At 34.7% G+C, this 20,901-nt stretch overlaps 2 pseudogenes; one reads left to right on the top strand and one right to left on the bottom strand.

Moving 5' to 3' along the window:
• Positions 1 to 2,631: 2,631 nt before the first annotated feature.
• On the bottom strand, positions 2,632 to 4,145 carry LOC133200625 (uncharacterized; annotated as a pseudogene).
• Positions 4,146 to 12,246: 8,101 nt separating this feature from the next.
• LOC133200664 (uncharacterized) lies at positions 12,247 to 20,654 on the top strand (annotated as a pseudogene).
• The last annotated feature ends 247 nt before the right edge of the window (positions 20,655 to 20,901 follow it).

Genomic DNA, 20,901 nt, shown 5'->3' with positions numbered 1-20,901 from the left:
AACAGCGAGAGTTTGAACGCGGGATTAAATCGAGTTCAACTCTCACACGATGCTGGGTTTGATAAAGTAAAGATGGCGTCACGCGGTAATGACCACTTGTAAGTAATATCTTTTTTTCTTATATTTCGAATCGGCAAAAAGATTTTGAAAAGTTTTAAATCGTAATACAGAACTTTGATATTATTATAATATTTTTTAATGTGTTCAAAAATAATCGGCAACGTAATGTCGTCTCATACCCTGATATTTAGTTATATGTACTGATGAATAGAGCTGTCGCATAAAAAAGATTAAAAAACAATTAAAAATGTTAATAAATACATGTAGGTTGAAAGTCAAAGGCGGATCCAGGGCCGGCGCGCCGGGTGTGCCCCCCGTTTGTATTTTTTGTATGTAGAACTTGTATGTCCATTATCCTTAAATCAAAGAAAAAACATCTCTTATTTGTAAGAATTTATCAGCTTCCAGGGGCCCACCAGGGCCTTGCCCTAGACCCACTGGGGGCTTCAATGCAGCCCCCAGACCCCCCCCCCCCATGCTTTCTACTCCGCCCCCCCCCCCCGTTACAAAATTCCTGGATCCGCCACCGAAAATATTTTTTCTGTATTAAATGCATGAAGGTTTTTAGACCTGGGCAAGAAACATGTCAGTTCTGTAACTAATAAATTTAAAAGATCTTATTTTTATCCATTTGAGGGTACAAATACAGATAGATGGACAATACTGTCTGTTAGATGAGAGTCTGGCTACCATTTTTCTTTCAGAAGATGGCGGTATGTATACAATTTAAATTTTATTTCGTAAATATATATCTCAATCAGTAACAGACTTTATGCGTCTCAAGATGTCATTATGACTATTTGTACTGAAAGATTTTTTTTTACTCGTTGAAAATAGACATAAAATGATTTTGAAAAATCAATGATAAAAAGATCAATAAAATATTTTAACAGACTAAATTTCTTGAGTCAGTGGTAAAAAAACTATATTTTGGTTAAGATTTTGTTTAAATAAAAAATATATATATTTTTTAAATTAGTTTATTATTATTTTTTTTTTTTTTTTCATGTCAATAACATCATTTTCATACACAGATCCGGAGACAAAAAGGGCCATTCGGGAGGCACTATCTAAAAAACCCACTTCCCTAGATGCATCAACAACTTCTGGGGTATCAACTTCCACCCATGAATTTGAGATCTCCCCTTCGGCTTCGTGCTCAGCTTCATCGGAATCTGCATCTGGGCCTTCTACACCCTCTGGTGTCTCAACTTCTAGTTCTGACTCACAGGTAGATTGGAATTTTGTAGAAAATCATTCCGAGAAAATTTACCTGACAAAAATCTTGACTTTTTATTAATGTCTTCTTGTGAGAGTACAAAGTGCTTTTTCTCACTTATTACAAATTTATTCTCTAGATCTGAAAAAGATGTTGATCTAACATGTTCTGAAATCAGAGTATCCAATGAAATCAAATTAACCTTTCATGAGTTTCACAGTCTACTCACTGAAAAACTGACTTTACTTACAGAACACAATGCATGTGTGGAAGGAAAGTGAAGGACGATTTTTAATTGATTTAAGGCTTCAGAGGGAGGACAAATTTTCAGGCACAAAATCTCATGATATTCTCTGGGGAGAAATAGCAAGTGAAATGAAAAAAAACTGGTATACATGTTTCCAAAACACAATTGATCAATAAATGGAAGGCATTGAAAAAAAAAATACAAGGAAATAAATGATGAAAATAACAAAACCGGCAATAAAAAACATTCTTGGAAATATTTAGAGCAGTTCAGTGAGGTTTATGGCAATAAGGCCTCCACAAAGGTAGCCGTGTCCTTTGACACAGGACGCCCCAGAGATAAACTAAAAATCGACAGAGCATTTGACAAGGATGAAGACATAGCTGTTCCTGAAGAAGAATAGCAGTCTACGTCAAGTGACACAGATTCCAAATCCACAACTCTTACTAAAACTACGAAATTAAAATCTACAAAACGCAAGATATCCGATAGCACCAAATTAATTGAGAATATCCAAGAACAATACAGGGAACTTATGAACTCCATGAAAACACAGCATGAAGACAAAATGCGACGCATCGATCGTATGCTGGAATTAATGGAAAAGTCTTTGGACAAATAATTATCTCCACAATGTACAAGGTTTATGGTTTTATTTGAATCATCCACTCCATGCTTTTGTGCAGTTTTAACTTTGCTTAAATTTTGCTGAACGCCACGTCATTCATTTATTTTTGCAGTGGTTGTGATTACTATTGTAATTCAAATATGATGATTTTTCAAAATATTGATGCTATGAAAATAAGCTTTAAACCGATTTTTCAAGTGAAAATACATTTGAGTGGGGCTCAACCAATTAAACATGTTAGAAAGACATGTCTTAATAAACAAAATTGTGCCCTGGGCCTCTTTTATTTTGTTTAAATCTGCATTGTATTGTTGACATTTTTTTTACTGTTTTGTTTTATTTGTTCTTTCACAAAAAGTGAATAAAAGATTGACAACATTTCAAAAATCTTTTATTTAATATCCCTAATATAATTTGTGTGTGCAACATACTCTAGAAAACTGATAATCATTTTAAAATCCGTGTCAATGAAATTATTTACAATGGCAATGTGTTCATTAACTGCTGTCTGAATAATGCGCCATCCCTTCCATCAACGAAAATGTTAGGGTAGGCATTAGGATGTCCATCGTCATCATTGTCTTTAAAGGCTTCAACGTCATCATGATGCAAAACACATAAATTGTGCAAAATGCATCCTGAAATAATCAGTGAAACTATACGAGACAGCTTTCGAAAAGTTATTTCTCGAAGTCTCCGAAATCTTCCTTTTAAGTGTCCATATACCCGTTCAACAATTTGTCTGGCCGAGGACAGCATCTGATTAAATCTGCGTTGCTGTGCATTAAGTCTTCCATTATCTCGGAAAGGTGTGATCAACCAATTCCTCAATGGATAGGCACTGTCTGCAATAATAAAATTTCCATGTATAACACACTGTCCGTTTTCGGCTTTGTCAAACAAAGAGGAATTTCTGAGGATGCGTGCATCGTGGGTGCACCCAGGCCAACCCGTGTAAGCATCTCTTATCAACATGTCACAGTCTGCAACAACCTGTATATTTAAAAAAAAATCAATTTAATTTTTAGTTCTTTTTTCTACACAAGAAATAACGAATAAAAGTAAGAGCTTCGTACAGTTTACACAGTTAATTACCTGGTTTATTGAATGAAAAAATAGTTTACATGTCAACACAGTAAAAATATGCTTTACCTGTAACTGGATTGAAGGGAAGTTTTTTCGGTTAAAATAATCTTTGTCGCCACCGGGAGCTGAAGATAATCTAATTTGTGTTCCATCCAAAGAGCCAATAATACCACGTTATCCGGACTGGAGTTGAAATTGTCTTGATAAAGCTTGTTGTGTGTTAGCATCTGGCCAGTATATCACCTAAAATATTAACAACATGCATGGATGAAAACCTTTACTGATCTTTTTATAAGGAAATTGAAAATAATTTTTTTAAAATAATCTTATCCACAAATATTCACTTACATTAACTAAGTTTTCGTTTATTGCTCCTGACACAGCCATTACAATTTCATGAACAGTTGTGGTCCCTATTGCAAATGAATTGCTAACTTCTCTTAATGTTTCCTGATTCGCCATGTACCACAGAAACACTAAAAGTTTTTTCTTAGGCAGTATAGTCTCTGACCCACCGGGCCATGCATTATCATCTGTGAGGGAATGTACAACTGAGTTCATGATTAAATCAAAAATTTCTGGGCTCACTCTGAAATGTCTTAGAAATTGCTTGCTGTCAAACAGCGGCACAATATTTTCGGAAAAGCCTCCAAGTCTTGGAATACAACGACGCCGCTCTAGATTTAAGAGAATTTGGGTGATCCAGGTCTGCTCTAGCGCAAGGAAAAATAAAATGTCCACATCATCCTCAATAAATAAATCTTCGTACAGCTGTGCTTTGATAACTGTCTCCATTTTGGAGAGTCTCATGAGTCAAGTAAAGTCATTCTCGTCTAACTCTGCGTGCGCATCAAGAGGTTCGTATCCCGGGTTAAAACTCGAGTACGACGAGAAAACGCTCACATTTATAATAGATGTATGTACTTATCTAGCTCATACAATATATCTCTCTCTTGGACAAACTACAATAGCATCTTTTCCTAAAATACTTTCAATAGCATAAACAAATTTACTTTTTATTCCCTGAACAGGTATATACATTGATGAACTTTCTTGATCAAATTGCATCCTATACCATATTACAACTGAGTTTTTTTCCCAAATGAAAATTGACGTTTAAACCATTCAACTTTCGCCAAAAAATGTCTTCTTAATTCACCATCGATCATGTCTTTGTGCTCCAAAAATTTGACAATTTGACCTGGATGGGATGTGAGATCACTATTAGTATGTATAAGTTCACCATCATCTCCACACCAGAAAGCTAAGATAAAGGAGGAACGAACACTTCTACTGTGTTTTGAGCCTAAAACAGACCCATTTATGTACAACTCTTTTCCTACTTTCACAGAAGTACACAATTTCAATTGCTTATCAACATACAAAAATGACTACATATTTTGAAGTTGAATCATCTCAACATCAGTTAATGTTTCACCCTTATATTATTTTGGTAGAGATACCATCATTATTGCTCCTGTCAACTGATAGCATATTTGTTTCAATGGAGGCTTTTTTCTACATTACAGGTATGCTGTGATTTTAACTGCTAATGTAAGGTTCCTCTTACACTGTCAGTATGAAATTTGGTCAGGTCATTATATAAATACAAAAATTTCTCATAAAAATCTGACTGTTTTTCCCTTGCCCAACTTTCTTTCAGGTAATTTTTCATAATCTAGGTTTCAATACTTTTTCTGTTAGTTGGATAAGAACCAAGTTATTTCATTTTCTCTTTCGAAACTGAACAGCCAAATTGAGTAAACTGGGCCAACGTCATACAAACAAATGACCATGTGAATGCATATTTGATGTTACAAAATCTACTGCATAAAGTTGTTCAAACTTTTTACAAAAAGTACTTAACAATTCATCAGCTACATTGTACTTTTACATTTCCTACTGAAATGTATCTAAAACACAACCTTCTGCGTGCTAATACAAATTTTCTCCAGCATTATAAATGTTCATCAGGTATGAAATCTTTTAAAGCATAAATTGAGAACAGTAAAGTCCAATTTTTCCACTGATCAGCATTAAATGATCCATAAGAGGATGAAAACTTTTTTGTAATTTGCCAACATCAGATGGACAGAAAAAATTTGCTATCTTCTCGTGAATTATTAAAAAATCACTTTCTTTTAAGATCATTTAGTTTTCCATATACTTTTCATATGTTTGGCAGTTCCAAGGAAAAGATTATGCATTGGGCTTATTGGGTCAAAATAGTCAATCTAGCAGACACGACACTCTAACTCCATGCGTCTTTTCTAGGTTTTCTTTTTCAGCCAAGTGCTTCTGTCAAAACCACCAAATGTTTTTTCACCCAAAACACCTGGAAAATTCTTTTTTACATTTGTTATGGCCCAAGTTGGCCATGTGACCATAAAGTCCACATAATATCCTGCATGCAGGAACATCACATCCTACACAGAGGAGAGCCAATCTAAACTTTTTAAATTGATTTTTTGAATTCCTAGATTTAATATGATAACCATTACGCCAAGCCTCATTTAGTTCATCAACTAAAGGTTGAACAAATGTATTTGTTGGTGGCTCTTTCTTCATATCAGGCATTACACCAATCAAAATAATGTTTCCTTTTAAATCATTCTTCTCGTGGTAAATTTAAAACTGATAAGTAAATAGCTCCTACAGAGTAATTGGTATGCTTAAAGGGCTGAAACCGATCTACATTCAGCATTAAACCATAATTACCTTCTTCTGTGAAAAAATGTATTTTCTACCATTAAAATCTTTCCAGATATTTCAATCATAAACATCATGAAGCATATTGTCTTGGGTTTGTCTAGATCTCCATCTTTCACGTTTATCTTCAAAATCTTCACGATTTACAAAAACTTCAAGTGATGACTGTAATGATTTTAACAATATGTTTTAAATGGTACAAAATTGGAAACACCTGCTTCTCCTACATCTTTTAGTAAAGGTTCTTTACATTTTTTTACGCATGTATACACGCCTATGGTTTGGGAAGCACATATGATTACAGAGTTGTGATCGTTGTCTGCCTTCAACTCTCAAGAAACAGTTATTCAAGTCGTACAATTTAAAACACTTTCTACATACAACAAGTCGCCCGCGTGGCGCAGTGGTTAGAGCGTCTGCTCTAGAGTCGCGAAGTAAGGAGTTGATCCTTACGTCGCGGGTTCGAATCCCACTGCGGGACGTGGAGATCGGTCCTTCGGATGAGACCGTATAAACCGAGGTCCCGTGTCGCAGTAGATGCTGGCACGAAAAAGATCCCTCACTGCTCAATGGCCGTAAGTGCCGAGTATAGGACAAAATTTGCAGCTCTCCACCGGCAAGTGGTGGCGTCTCCATATGAGTGAAAAATTCTCGAGAGGGACGTTAAACAACATACAAACAAACAAACAAAAAAACATACAACAAACCTTGAAAACTGTATCTTAATTGCTACTGACTAAAACTTTTGACATTGCATACAAATTCTGTGGGAAAACATTTACTAATGTTTGTAGTGATGCTGAAAAATTAATTAGAAAATGAAATACAGTTGAAAAAAGTTTTAATAATGCATCAACAGCTGAATCAGAAACATTGTATACTGACTGCCACAGTACTAAAATAGTACATACAACTCGTGTCAAAAAAAAAAAAAAAATAATGGATTCTGATTCAAATACTACAGCATTTTTCTGCTCTCCAACTGCTCTTCTGTGTCAATATTGATGTCAGTGTCATCAATATCAGAATCAGAGTCATTGGTCTCTTAACTTTCACTACATTTCTCAAAGTCAAGTATTTTGAGCAATGTTTTTTTTCTTTCAGTCATAGTTTCTATACATGACTTCATCATCAGAGAAAAGTGGAGATTCTTGATGAAAATCATCATCTGTATAACCTGTATTGCTATCAATATTTGTAAATACATTTGCAGAAGAAAGATCATTGCTACAGTTTTCTATATGTCTCCGAAAATGTCGGTCTGAAAACTCTAATTCACATGTTGTACAAAACTTCCGTGGACGCTTTGCTGCAGATGACATGTTGTAATACAAGCATGAGAACAAATAATCTGATTTTCCACAAAGTAAAGATATTTGTCATCCCCAAAACTTTCAAAACAAATCAGAGACAAATCCATAACATGCATGTTTAAACTCATGTTCATAACAGAAGAATGGGAGAAGGCTCCTGATTGCATTGCACCACGTGCACATGTACCAAACATTAGTGTTGCTGATAATATTACATGTATATTCGTCTCCATTAGCAACTACCCTTTGAAATCTGTAAACATAAAAAAACTGTCTTATAAACATATTCTGTAACATAGTCTGTGTGGAGTATAAAAATACTGAATAAAACAGTGTTCTGAAAACAAATGTAGTTCTTGTAATACATTTATTCAAAAAAAAAATGATTGCTAGTCTATAGAGAAAGACTAGCTATAGTTTATATATAGATGTTTTGACCAAATAAGATCTGTTCCCATGTGGTTGCATTATAATGGCTGGGGACCATTTTTTATCATTCAGCTGAACCCTAACTGAATCACCAGCATTGAGAGGTTTAAGAGGATGAGTTGATCTATCATGGTAGAACCTTGATTTGTCATGACTGACTTGTAGCTTAACCCTTATCTTATTTGTGTCATGATGAAAGGGTTTGAGACTTTCTTGAACAATAGGGATGTTAGACCTAAGTCTTCTGGACATTAATAGTTGTGATGGGGAAAGCCCTATGTCCAAAGGAGTAGTCCTGTATGTCAGAAGGGCCAAATTAATGTCTTGTTGGTCAGCCTTACACTTGGTAAGAATGCCCTTTATGGTTTGTACTGTCCTTTCAGCGAGACCGTTAGATCTAGGGTATCTTGGACTTGAAGTGACATGCTGAAAATTCCACTCCTTAGAAAAATCAGCAAATTCATAACTTGAATATTGTGGACCATCGTCTGAAATAAATTTTTCAGGTATACCATGTCTTGCAAAGACTTCTTTGCATTTCGAGATGATGGTGGAACTATGAGTATTGGTTAGTTTGAAAACTTCAAAATACCTACTGTAATAGTCAACAAATAGAACATAGGCCTTGTCATCCCAAAGAAAGAGATCTGAGGCAATTGTTTGCCAGGGGTATGAAGGAATTTCATGAGACTGCAAAGGTTCCTTAGAGTTGGAATTCCTAAATTCTAAACATACATTACACTTCAGTATTAGGTCTGTAATGTCTTTTGTAAGTCCTGGCCAGAAAACTATGTCACGAGCCCTTCTCAGGGTTTTTTCAACACCAGTATGTCCCACATGTAATATTTTTAAGAGCTCAGTCCTGAGGTCACGGGGAATGACAATTCTAAAACCCTTCATAATGAGCCCAATCTCTACTGACAATTCATCGCGGAAGTTCCAGTATTCCTTAATGGTGTTCGGGCAATCTCTGCGCGAATCTGGTCATCCTTCCAAAATATATTTGGTTAAGGTTTGAAACTGGGGGTCTGATTCTGTAGACAACCTAATCTGTTCTAGACGACGATCACTGACCTGAATGTTTTCATGTACCAAATGTACTTGAGCCTCAATGCCCTTGGAGAGCTCTAGCATTGTATAAGGTAAGTACTTCCTAGAAAGTGTATCTGCTACAGGGATCTGTTTCCCTGGAACATGAACAAGCTTAAGGTTGTATCTCTGTAATTGCAGAATCATGCGCTGTAAGCGGGCAGGGGCAGTAAGTATAGACTTCTGCAAAATAGATACGAATGGCTTGTGGTCTGTTTGAACGCACACCTCACGCCCATATATGTAATGATGAAAATGCTTACACCTAAACAGAATGGCTAACATTTCCTTTTCTATTTGTGCATAGTTAATTTCTGATGGGGTAAGTGATTTAGAGGCATAAGAAACAGGCTTGCCTTCTTGTAAGAGAGTAGCTCCAAGACCAAATTTGGAGGCGTCAACTTGCAATACAGTATCTTTGCTAGGATCAAAATAAGCCAATACTGGTCCTGGTGACCTTGTTATTATGTCCTTGACATTAGTAAAAGACTCTTCTTGGGCTGGGCCCCAAACAAATTCAGACCTTTTTAACAATAATTGTCGCATGGGGCTAGTAATACCAGCCAAGTTTGGTGCAAATTTGGATAGGTAGTTTACCATACCCAGCACTGTTTCAAGTTCATTACGATTTTCAGGTGGTTTCATGTCTTTAACCGCAGAGATCTTTTTAGGATCTGGCTTGATGCCATCTGCAGAAAGCAAGTGACCAAAGTATTCGACCTGCGACTGACCTACGTCGAGCTTCTCATCATTGAGCTTGATGCCCATTTCTCTTGTACGCTGTAGAGCAGCTTTCAAGTTGCTATCGTGTTCAGCACGGGTCTTACCGTACACAAGAATGTCGTCGACTATAGCAACAAAACCTTTGAGGCCTGCATAACAATAGTCAATCTTGCGCTGAAATTCATCCTGCGCAGATTTAAGGCCAAAAGGTAACCTGAGGAAGCGATACCTACCATAGGGGGTATTGAAAGTGGTAAGGTAGCTAGAATCGTTGTCAAGCTTAATTGGCCAATAACCTGATCGTGCGTCAAGTTTGGTGAAATAACGTGCACCAGATAGCTCAGGTAAAATATCATTGAGAGTTTTAAGGGGGTAATGGGGTCGATGAATGACATTGTTCAAATCTCTAGGGTCAAGACAGATTCGTAGAGCTCCAGATGGCTTCTCCACAACAACCATGGAGTTTACCCAACATGTGGGGGTATCGAACTTAGTGATGACCTGTAACTTCTCCATCCGGTCGAACTCAGTTTTTACATTGACACCCAAAGCTTGTGGTATTCTACGAGGGGGGTGGACAGCAGGTATAGCATCAGAATCTATATAGATAGTACATTCCCCTGGAAATAACCCTAACCCTTCAAAGATATCCTTAAACTGTGTCAAAACAGTCTCCCTGTCTAGTACACTGTCTGCGTTGGAGTCTGTTTTAGTCGAGTTTACTGTCACCGAATTAACAAATCTAACAAGTTCCATGTTCATACATGAAGAAAGTCCAAGGATAGGTGGGGCTTGCCTACCGTCAGGGTCAACAACATGAAATTGAGTGTGAAATATCTTGTCCCCAACCTTAAGAGCTATTTAACAAGAACCTAGCGTTCTAACGGGGAACCCTGCATAACCCGACAAATCAGATGATGGACTCAATTGATCAGCAATACCCAGTTGTTTATAAGTAGATATTGGTATCATTAACTTGTGAGCCAGTGTCAAGCTTACATTTGACTGGTACATTATTTGGACCTAATGTGACATGTGTAAATGCTTGATTTTGTTCATACAAAACATCAGGTTTGTTAAGAGCATGAACTACACTGATACAATCAACAAACAAATCAGTAAATTGTCATTAGAGCTGTGTAAAGGATAATCTGCTCCAGTTGGCTCACGAACTTCATGAACTTTCTTGCTACGGCAAACTTTGGCGAAATGGTTCCGTTTATTGCAAAGCTTGCAAGTTTTCCCATATGCAGGACACCTTTCCTTTTTGTTATGTTTGTATCCACAGTTTGGACAAACATGTACGGGTTTACTGGACGCATGGCTTGTGCTTGTGTCACTATACGGTCTTGGTACGGGTTGGCTGGTGCCATGTCCGGTCTTGGACGTCCTGTGGGAATCGCGATTTCCTGGCCTAGATGTAACAGCATGAACTTCCTGTGATGTGGTGCCCGTTGACTTAAGCTGCTCTTGCGAGTATTCATAGTTTTGGGCGATTTGGATGGCTTTATCCAGAGTTAACTTTTCCCCTTCATTAATGAGTTTCTCACGAATCTTTGCAGAATTTGTCCCAAACACAATCCTATCTCGGATCATTTCGTCTGTATCGTTGTACTGACAATCTTTAGCTAACAGACGAAGTCTGGTGACGAATTGTTCAATAGATTATTGACCTTGAACTTCATTATTAAACTTAAATCTGCTAAACACTGGGTTAAGCTTAGGCTGAACGTATGCCTTAAAACGTTTGTAGTACGTATCTAGCTTCTTCTTTTCGTCGTTCGTCAAATTCCAAGTATTATACACATCGCGACCCTTGTCGCCTACCCAAATAAGTAAATAACTTATCTTGACAGTCTCGTCTTTCTCCTTCAAGGGACCGTCGAAGATGAGTTGCACGTGCTGTTGAAACTTTTTCCAGCCATCGACTAAATTTGTCAATGTCCAGTCTAAGCATGGCGTTGGGATGCCTGTAAGATCCATTTTTACGAGACTTCTGACACCATGTTATGTTTTTTGTATGTAAGCAAAGATCCAATACACCGATAGGCCTAAATGATAACAAGTCGAGGAGCACGTTTTGTACAGGTCTCTGTATTTCAGAACGGAAATTACAACTGGCGCCTTGCGCATACTCAAACCAAGTATATGTAGAAAATCAATATCTAAGGGGGATAACTCTCATAACAAAATTAGCCAGATAATGTAACAAGTATTACTGTATGTACCTAAACATGAATAAACAAAAGATAAATAGTTTACCGAACTAATAGCATGTAGTAACAAAATCACTATTCACATTGCAAAAATTTTAAAATCAATTCAGTGTACAGTGTTACATAATCTAAATGACTAATATACAATTTCTAGTAAAAATACATACACATGCACTCCAATGATAGCGTGATGCTCTAGGTCAAAAAATCTCTTCAATTTCAACTGTCTTTCCTTTTTAATTAATGCAATTCTACCATATTTAAAAACTTTTTTCATCTTTGAATCAATTATATACAAAAAATATGTGAATTTGAAAGACAAACTAAGCTACATTACCAATAAAAAATTGGAAATGTCCTGAACAATGATGCTCTCGACAGCTTCGAAGCACATGTATCAAATACGGGGTTTCAGGGGGTTCCTGTGCACATGACTAACTGGAGTTCCCGCCTATCCTCTCTGAGGCGGGATTGATTTGGAGAGTTGTCGCTGCCGTCAGTATCACTGTCACTGAACTTGTTCAAAAATGAGCTTTCCTCTCGATTCGGAAAGTGAAAGAATCTTCAGTGATGATGATAAATAGAGTGTCGTACGTTCCTGCGGGGGTTCCACGACAAAACAGGCGACAAACGGGGCTTGCAGTACTTCAGGCCAAACTGCAAAGACCCCCAAAAGACGCAGAATTCTGCCCACCATGTTCGATTTGTCGAAGGAAGAGGAAAGTGACGAAGAAAATTATCGGATAGGGTTTCTCTCATCAATACTCATCTCTTGAAAACTTTTAAAGAATGCAGATGCTGCATATACATTGCACATTATCACACAGTAAATCCAGGATTATTTAGAAAGCGAATCAAAGATAGTATATTTATGTGATCGTGATGATCGCTGGCTACTGTAAATTCAATTGTTTACATTGTAGCGAAGGAAGTATACAATATTACAACATTAGTTTCGAATTTAATGGATACTTTACAGTACAGTTACTAGCAAAGTAATGCGATTTATATTAAAACTGTTTAAGAGCGACTTACTTGTATTTCCACCTTTTCTTCGCCTGTTTTTTTTTTTTACCAAAATACACAAATGAGACAAATTAGCGAAACGGGCTTCATCACAAATTCTAGAGAGGTTCCAAAAATCTACTTTCTCTTGAATGTTTTGACATAGGGAAATGACAGTTCGAGAGCCAGTAGTGCTGCTCTTACACCGACTTCTAGTAGTACTAGTCACCAGCTGCAGTCAAGCAAAAGGGTTAAAGTGAATGAAACCCCTGTTTATGAACAATATAAATGTAGGTAACACAATTACCTTCTTATGAATTTATTTTTTATTATATGCATATATGTATTGTGCCTTAATTTTGTACAAATTCAGTCTCTTTAATCAAATGAAAGCATGGAATAAGATGTTGTACAGATTGTTTATTCACATAATTTTACAATCATCTTGTTGACACCTGAGGTCTCCTAATAGGTAAATTATTTAAATTGAAAATGTAAAGCACACAGTGCAAAAGTCCAAGTTGCAGAGTAAATATACATGTACATTACATGTACATTTTGAATACACGCACACATATATATATATAATGAAATGCAACATGTTTGTGAACATTCTTAATCCTAAAAACTAACTTCCATTATTATTAAATTAGCTACTAGAAGTTTATTGGAGAAAAATCCTTCTCCAACAAGATGAAATCCTTCAACGTATTAAGACATCAGAGAAAAAAGAAGAGGAAAAGGAAGAAACACGTGAAGAGAAAATCTACGTACCACCAAGTATACGGGTAAATAAATATTGAGTAAATGTATTATTCTGTAATTGATTTACATGTAGATCTATAATTTCACGACAGATTAATGGCAATAATTTTATTTATCATATTTATTTTTTATACATTATGCAATTAGGGATGGTTATAGCGATGGCCTTAAACGTGGATGTGCTTGGATATTTGACAAAAAAGAAGTCAGAATAGAGACTATTGAAATATATCCCACTTTTTGTAAATTACTGTAAAGGTTAAAATTATGAAGAAATTAAAGAAGAAATCATTCTTAGTACTAGTATATATCTTACTTTTTTATCAGAGAAATTTAAAATCCTAATAAAAAAAATAAATTTTGTATTTGTGATGAACCAATAATTTCAGGCAGCAAGATGATGAAAACACAGATATAACCAGGCATATGTTGATGTTCATCAAAGGCTGGAACTCTGATGTTGAAGAGAGGGTCATCCACTGTAACTTTTACAAACATGTGTTCATGCACGAGGGGTTGTCAAAAAGTTTGTGGATTAGTGCCATAAAATTAAAACCACTCAAGGTACAGGCCCGTAGGAAGCAATTTCAGTTTTGGGGGGGGGGGGGCACAGCCAAAAATTTTCAGTTGGGGGGCACTATCAACTACCAAAATTCTTTGACAAGCAAAAAAAAAAAAAAAAAAAAAGTCATCAGACTTTTTTATTGAGGGGGCACAAGCATACGGTACCTAAGTTTTCTATAGTAATCTATATATCGGCAAAATTATTGGGGGGGGATTCCTACGGCCATGAGGTACATCAATGATTTTTTACACATTTAATAAGCATCATCTTTTCTATCTGTAGAAGATTCATAAATAAGTTTTGTTTTTTAATAAATTGATTGAGTTTTTGTAAGCAATGATATGACCTGGCGGCACAACTCAAAAATGTATTTCTACCCAAGTCTAATGGAGAAAAACTATCTTCATATGAACATTTGTCATCCAATAACCATGTTTAAAGACGTACAACACGGTGGGGGAGATAACTCTTGCAATTTCACTTAAACGTTTAACGTGACGTCAAATTTGACGTTAATAATAAAGCGTCAAAATGACGAGCGATACGATCCCGATGTATTAAAAGTAGAAACAGAAAAATGAGATTGGGGGCTTGATTGTTATTTCTTTATTTGAACTAAATTCTATCATTGATTATTTTCTTTAATTAAACCCCTCCCCTCTATGAAGGGGAAGAAACGAAAGATTACCACTTAAATTTCTCTAATGTCATACTATGTAAATCGTATCCGTGATCAAAGTATGTGGCATTTTTCATCTGAACATTTTTATCTTACATTTTTTTTGTACGTTACAGTTGGATGCATAAAATTCTGATTCAGGTCTATCGTATAATTATGCATTCACCAAATAAATTATTGTTACATATAATAAAATAAATAAATAAATAAGGGAAAAAATATATTTTACAATGTGATTATCGATACCATTCTCAGAAGCTCACTGGTCAAAGGGGAACAACTCTAAAAATGTGGGATATGTTTGTTTTCCCTCCCTTTAGTCGAGTTATTCCTCTTGTTTTCCGAACAATTATGTTTTTTCAGGAATACACAGATACATTTACAGTCAAACCGGCCTGGTGAAATCGGGAACTGAATACTATGATAAATACAAAGTAAGTATTGAATGTGAAAAGGATTTGTTTACAGAAATTATTTGAATTCATGAATATCTCATTGCAGCAAACTGTCCGACCTTCTGTCACTGTGAACAGTGTCGGTCCGCATTTCCCCGAATCAAAACAAAACGTTTTATATCACTTTACACATGAATCATTTTAAAAAAATAAAGAATTTAAAGTTTAATACATGGTTAAGTTAATATGGACGAAAACGAAATTTCCTTCTTTTTCTATAGAAGCAACAGAAGTATGCATACAATATCGAGGGGGGGGGGGGGGGGGTGTTATCCCCACACACTCCGGAACCTTTGTTTGAAAATATTAAGAAACTATAAATATTCCATTTATATCAAAGGACATAAGCCATTGTGAGTTCACTTTTATCAAGAAATAAAATTGATTAAATAAAAGTTAATTTCAATGTCAGTTGAATTTCATATCCTGGTATGAAATAAGATAGCATATGTATGGACTATGTACATACCGGACACATGGGCATAAAATCCAAAGTAAGTTTTACTTAAATCAAAATATTTTAGCAGTCAATGTTTTCATATGCACACAGGAATAAACAAATTAGTACTTCAGGAATACAATGGACTAAATATATCTACAATGTATGCGATGTTTCATCAAGCTCGAATAGTCTGTGTCACAAAAAAAAGTAAGGGGGGGGGGGGGTGGGGGTGGGGTCGTAGTAAAAAAGTGCCTATGAGTCTACATTTAAATGCGATTTGCATTTTAAAACTCTGATAAAATAATATATATATATATATATATATATATATATATATATATATATATATATATATATATATATATATATATATATATATATATATATATATATAATATTTAAATTGAAAAATACGCATTTTTTAAGGCTAAGATGAACCATAGTTTTTCAGTTTTAGGTCTTCAAAAAAATTTGTGTCGATATATACTTCTACAAAATTACTTTATTTGTGTGTTACATGGTCAAACAAATTAGTCGATGAAGCTTGACAGCCAGGCTATCCCAGACCTGTTTACTCTTACGATTTCGCCGTATTTTGTACGGATTTTCAGTCCAAAATACGTCTTACGTTTTGCTATAACGAAAATATGGAAATCCGTTCATATGGATTTTATCAATCAGTTTTCGTTATCTGTCTCAGTTTGACGCTTTTTAATCGCTAAAGAAGAGAAAATTTTCAAACATTTAAGTTGCCAAAATGCGGTGGGGGGTAACTTTTGGAACTTCCTGTCCAAATACGACTCGAACGATTTTGTCCAAAATGTGCATACACATAGAAGATATAATCATGTATGAAATACACAAAAATAACGATAATTAAACGACAGGAATTTTTGGGGGGTGGGTGTGTTGTACATCATTAAATTCACTCATTTGGTATGGCACAATTGCTTTGTAAAATTTGCAAGTTTTACCTCATTCTGTATTTATGATGAGAAATATTTAGACTGTTTTAGGTTAAATCAAACCGAATAAAAAAACAAAAAAAAAAAAAAAAAAAAAACAAAAAAAAAAAAAAAACAAAAACAAAAACAAAAACAAAAAAAAAAACGTATCATTCTGAACCGAAACCGAATTAAATCGTTTGAACCCTGAATTATCTCAGCCCTATCATATAATATCTTGTATTTTAAATTTTTTTTTGTATTTATGGAACTGTTGAAGGAGAATTTTTTAAAGGGACATTAACCATAGCTGTAAACTTAATGGGCTTTTCTGTTAAAAAAATTGTGTTGTTGTTTTCATCATCTTAAACACTTCTGCATTTTCATCTTTAACTTTACTGAAAATACCATTGGACCATGCTTGACACCGAATATCCTTCAGTAAAGGGGCATATTTCAAGTTCGTTCAAATAAATGGCCGAGCTCCTTCCCAAGAGGAGATAATCAGTGAAAGCCAAAAATAGGGTGGGGTCATTTATATTTGCATAAATCTTTAAAAAAGATGATGTGAAAGCTTCCTGATATATAATATAATGGCCATTGGGTTTAGGGTTAAACCACAACAGGGAATCAAAGTATATAGGCAAAAAATAAAAACAGCGAAGCCAGGATTTGTCATATTATGCAAGGAATTCTCGGGTAGTGCAGATGTTATTGTGTACTAATTGTGGTCCCAGGGGCTAAGATGAGGCTAAAATGGAGACTAAATGAGAATACATGTACACATTTTCAGATATTCTTTTCAAGAATAGCAAGACCAAACTAAATCAATTAATTTACAAAGATTCCCAAGTTAGTGGATTTAGTTTTTTTTTTCCCTCAGATTGTCAACCTCTAGGTATGGATGGGGCTAAAATTTTACATAGTGCAGGGGAGGAAACTTTTAGGGAACATCAAGGTCATTTTAATCATTATTGATGTTGAAGCATCATTATTTAGTGTTGACTGAGGGTTGTTCATGATGCATTACTTTGCACATGTTTCGAATACATGTATTTCAAGAACAGGTCATAACAGATAAAATTTTTAACTTTGACCTCAGTTAATTAACTGACCTTGCCATTTGGGTCAAGGTCAACAGAAGAGCATGAATTTATCTTCTTGAATTGTCTAACAATATACACTGTGCATCAATGTATGAAATATTTGGAGGAAGGTTCAAAATATGAAGAACCATGTAGATTTAGATAAGAAATTATTAGAAATAGAATATATAATACAGAATAATTTGACCTTGGGGTCAAAGGTCAAAGTGAGGAGAAGGTCATAGTAGTGCATGACTCATTTCCTTTTACAAGTGCACCCATGTGGAATAAGGATATCTTGTTTCTGAAAGGACAAATTACTTCTAGTAATCTGAATTGTTAACAGGAAATCATCTTAAAATGCCCAAATTTGCATATTTTTGAATATCCATGGCAACAATGTTTTTGAAAGTCTACCCAATTTTATTTTTTAATTTTTTTGCATACTCAAACAGTTTCAAAATTTCATTATAGAGTTTATAAGATTTTTGTCAAATTCCTTTTAAAAATGTCTTAAATTCAGCTGTTTTTCATGCTAAACTTGTCGCTTTTTCCCATTGCCATAGCAACGTATCAGAAGGACTTAATCCAATTTAATCAGGCAAAGTAGAACTATCAGTTTAGTCATCTTTAAAAGATGGGTAGTTTTAAACCATCTTTTGAGAACATTTGCATGAAAAATACATTTAATTATGTCAGTATTTGCCCGTTTTGAATGTGAAAAATTGTTCTGGTAACTAAGGAAATGTTTCTCCTTGGATACGACTCGGTGATTATGTTTGAAATCATTAATTATTTTTTTTTTTTTTTTTTTTTTTTTTTTTTTTTTTTTTTTTTTTTTTGTTATTTGAGACAGACATAATCCATACACACTTTTAAAAAAAAAAAATCATATTTTTGACTTTCCAAAGAAAGCTCAATGCTTACTGACATGCTCTCTTAACAATAGTTTGGCAAATTATCAATATATCTAGCTAATATTTTCAACACTTTTTAAGCTTTTGTTGTTTGATGTTTCTTATTAATTTTGTAAGCATCAACTGCATATTATTAATTTTACGGCATCAGTCCACGAACTTTTTGATAACCCGTCATAATTGTAAATGTTCAATTTCTATTTGTAATTATGTAATTGCAAGTGTTTTATTACGAGCTGGCAAATGAAGATTTTTTGGCCCACTACCTGGAGAAAAATTGCCGCATAGTATTTTTTTTTTGTCTTCCAAATAAAAAATACAAATATCTAAACCCCTCTATCTGCTTGTCTGTCTAACTTTCTTTGCTTTTTTAAGAATTACTTTCTCTCTCAAATACAAAAAAATAATGACAGTTGTGACCTTCTTATTTAAATAAACTAAAATCCTGGTGTCACCTGCAAACTCTGACAGATAATTTATGGTATATTGTGCCCGGATGTATTTTAATTTTTTCTTGTGTTTGAATAGGTGGCAGTACAAGACACTTTATCTCAAAGAAGCAGGAGGCAGTCCTGAAGTCCAAGAACAAGCTTCAAGAACAGAAGCAAAAGAGAGTTTTATATGAGAAAAAGAAGGAGGTAACATTTGATTTATATATTGTCCCCCACTTTCACGAAGCAATGGGACATTAAATCTCATTCATCTGCTTGTCTGTCACAAAATCTTTAACCTTGATCATAACTTTTGAATAAGAAAAGATTTGGGCTTTCATATTTTACATGTACATAACCTATGACAACACTTTTAAGAAAGGTATATCATTTTTGACTTCATGTTCTTGATCTAAAAGTTTGAAGGACACACAATCAAGATGCTTACAATTAGCTGCAGAGCTGTAGCTCTCTGCTTGAGAAAATTCAGACAGATAAAGCAGAGAGCTACAGATCCAAGCGTTGTTAAAACCTTCGATTTACGGTGACACATTTTGCTGCTTACTTCAGGTAATATTATTTGTTATGTTTTCTCCCACTTTAAGAATGGTATCTGATAATTAATCATATATTTTAATCCTATACATTTCATACATTAGTTGCGTTGAAATCCGCAGGAAAATTTGGAAAGAAATGCTGTGGACAATAAAGTATTTTTTGTGAGATCTTAATAAGACAGACTAATGAGAAAAAAATTCTTTACTAAGTGAACAGAAAATTGTGGGTCCCAAAATTTCAATGTAGGCTAGTAAAACTTGTGAAGTTGGGGCCCCACATGGCCCATAAGGTTTAAAATATCATTTGCAACCCTGAAATATGTTTCAATCGTGAATATCAGGGAAACCACTTTACATTAGAAGTACAATAAAGAAAATGTCTTAATGAAGATACATGTAAAGGATTTATTGCCCTTAGCAACTTTTTTAAAAGATTGAATAATTGATTAAATAAAGAAAATATTCAGTTTTTTTTATTCTTATACTAAACAATATTTTTCATTATACCTATTAAAATACATTCTTCCAAAAGATATATTTCTACTTAATATGGAATTAAATTAATAACAGATTTAACAAAAACCTATGATATCTCTGGAGGATGGAAATACCTTAAAGTTGGCTCCTGCATGCAATCACAAAGACTCGAAATGTAGGGGACCACAATTAGTTGAGCTTGCTTGTTACTGGAATATTTACCCTTAATCTGCATCACTTTATAAATTGTATTTAGGTAATTAAAACATTTAATTTCAATCTTCTTCAGAAAGCAAAGAGGAGAAAGCAAGCATTAGACCACCTAGCCAGTAGGGGGTGGGAAAATGAAATGAGGAGGGCACAGGCGAGAAACATTCTTAAGGTGGAGTTAACCTCCAGCGATGAAGAATGCAATGGTGGATTCATCACCCATCCATTTTCCTGGCAAAGTGATAAACTGACAAAAGTAAAATCCCACCTTGACAAAAAATTCTTAGAAATCTGCTCTGTTAAAAGTAAAAGAATGCTACAGTCTAGGAGTGTTGGGGCAACAAACATCAAGCCAACTCCTACATGCCCAGAGGTATTTCCCTGGATGGTGAAAAAAGATTAGTTGATTTATTAAAGGTATATATGGTGTTATTTTTCTTGTCAGTTCAAAATTTTGAAGAAAAAAAATCTTTATTTCATTTTCCAACCTTGAAAAAATACAATTACTGTGAATAACTTCGTCTTAAATTGGTTCTTTTTTTTTGGTTGACAACAACAACAATGGAGACAATCGATTGAGAGATCCAGGACAATAAAGTACTGGGATTTTTATTAAATCAGATAAAATTTATCATAGGAGCATGTCAAGT

This window comes from Saccostrea echinata, unplaced genomic scaffold (genome assembly GCF_033153115.1).
Source record: "Saccostrea echinata isolate AGI-Se365-2 ecotype Australia unplaced genomic scaffold, CSIRO_AGI_Sech_v1 ptg000040l, whole genome shotgun sequence".
Lineage (NCBI taxonomy): Eukaryota > Metazoa > Mollusca > Bivalvia > Ostreida > Ostreidae > Saccostrea > Saccostrea echinata.
The sequence above is the reverse complement of the archived record's forward strand: the minus strand, read 5'-3'. Positions and strand labels throughout refer to the sequence as shown.